The 1,969-nt window shown below is 49.3% G+C and overlaps 1 long non-coding RNA gene across 1 annotated transcript; it reads right to left on the bottom strand.

Moving 5' to 3' along the window:
* Positions 1-238: 238 nt before the first annotated feature.
* On the bottom strand, positions 239-1,662 carry LOC108505711. Its single transcript, XR_001877581.1, has 3 exons — positions 1,582-1,662; positions 947-1,151; positions 239-320 (listed from the first exon to the last, which is right to left on the bottom strand). It is a non-coding gene; the product is annotated as an uncharacterized LOC108505711 (long non-coding RNA).
* Positions 1,663-1,969: the final 307 nt, after the last annotated feature.

Genomic DNA, 1,969 nt, shown 5'->3' with positions numbered 1-1,969 from the left:
GCATTGTGTACTTGCACGAAAATTTGCTTTCACAGCCTATGCCCAAGGAGTTTCTCTCCTTCCTGATTCAAACCCACGGTCTGAGAGCACCTGAGACCACCAGGCAAATAAGTTTTACTTGTTTATGACTAGTTTAATCATGGTTTTTACGCCAAAGTCATGATTTTGCAGAGCCTTCTGTTATGACTTTTCATGGCTGGGGCTGCCAGTGCCATCCTGTCCCTACAGCAGTCCCAGATGGCTTTCTTGGGGTGAAAGAGGCCACAGAGGGAGTTGGTCCCAGGCTTTGTTAGTAGCAATGTTCTTTCCAAGTGGATGGTCTGTAAAGGTGAGATCACATCAAAAATGCTGGAGACTGAGCTTCAGCTCAGGAGGGGCTTTTGGGTGGAAAAAAGTGAGAACTCCTGAACTTTCACCGCATGTTCGGGTAGAAAGAAAACATTCAATCCAAATATCTCATAAACCACTTTTCTTTCTATTCTGCTTTTTTTTTTTTTTTTTCAAAGAAATGGCTATACACGGCCGTTCTACTTGTAAGCCAGCCAAGAATAATTTGTGGCAGGAAAGTTTGAGCATTTGTAAAAATAAAATAAAAATTAAAAAAAAAAAAAACCACCCCAAAAACCCTAACACCAAACCTGAAAGCACATTAGAGTATTTTAGTGTGAACCCAAACAGAGAGGCAGGTACTCAGAGGGCAGAATAGCCCTGATAGCACGACACACTGCATTTCTGGCCATGTGTTGAAACAGGGTTTTTTTTTTCCATGTGTTTGTTTTATTAATCACACTACAGAACTCAGTGCAGCACTTGCTGATTTTTGTCTTGTTAACATTTTTCTGTCCCATTGCCATTTGGTCTCCATTTGAGCTCTACACCTGCTTCCCACGTGAGAAATAGGAGTAGGAGCAGAAAACCACCTCTAACCCCATCCCAGCACATTTACCTTTTGCCATCCTGTTGGAGGGGGGCTTTTAACCCCAGTGCTGTGCTGGCTGTGAGTCCCGATTCACATGGGATGGGTTTTCTCCATGGAAGTGCTTCCCATGGACACCAGCAGGTTCTGGCAGAAGCAGATGCAAACAGTTGAGCGTCTCACCAGGGTGATTTGAGAAGGGAATCAACATCCCACTACACTTTTCCCGAGCTCCCTATAAAAGACAGATTTTTTGCAATAAAGGGCCAGCGCCAGAATTTCGCGGTGTCGGGCAGGGAGCAGGGCGAGGGAGGGCTGTGGAGAGGGTCTGTGCTGCCAGTGGGATAACCCGGGAACGCGGCGAGATGAACAGGTGGTGGCCGGGGATGATAAACAGGAGTGTCTCCACACGGAGCAATTTGCCACAGGATGTTGCTGAAGCTGAAAAGCGAAGCGAGATTCCAGCCCAGGCTGGACATTTGCATGGCTAACAAGAATATCCAGAATTATAATAGTTAATACTGACACCCTGCTCGTAGGAGATATCAGATCCGTGGCCCCGGGGCAAACGCCGACTGTAACAGATTAGGGAGAGGCCTCCAGTGGGGGATGGATCTGGGGGGGGATTGGATTAGCTGACACCTGCCTGATGTGGGGACTCGCACCTTTCCTGAGTGCTGGACGTTAACCCCTCCGGCGGACAGTCCATCTCCCACCAGAGACTGCTGATTCATCAGGACGGAAATATTCCCCGGAGATCCGTCACCGCGGATGAAATCCTCATGGAAAACTGCCCAGTTTCCTGCCAGCATACCCTTGGCAGCCCGCCTGACCAGCTGGTAGCAAGAGGAGAACATGGGAGCCTGGCTCCTGAGACATTAAACCTTCCTGACTCCCGTGCAGACGCTGAGCGAGGGATGGCGGGCTCACAGCTGGGGCACCACGGCCTGGGGGTGTCTTACAGCCTCCCAGCTTGAGTCCACCAGCTGGGGGAAGAGGGGACCGAGGGGCCAGACTGCTTTGCCTTTTGTAAAGGTTGCTTCTGGGTTGTCA

The sequence above is a fragment of the Lepidothrix coronata genome, unplaced genomic scaffold, assembly GCF_001604755.1.
Source record: "Lepidothrix coronata isolate B3197 unplaced genomic scaffold, Lepidothrix_coronata-1.0 Scaffold198, whole genome shotgun sequence".
In the NCBI taxonomy this organism is placed as follows: Eukaryota; Metazoa; Chordata; class Aves; order Passeriformes; family Pipridae; genus Lepidothrix; species Lepidothrix coronata.
This window is presented reverse-complemented; position numbering and strand designations above follow the sequence as displayed.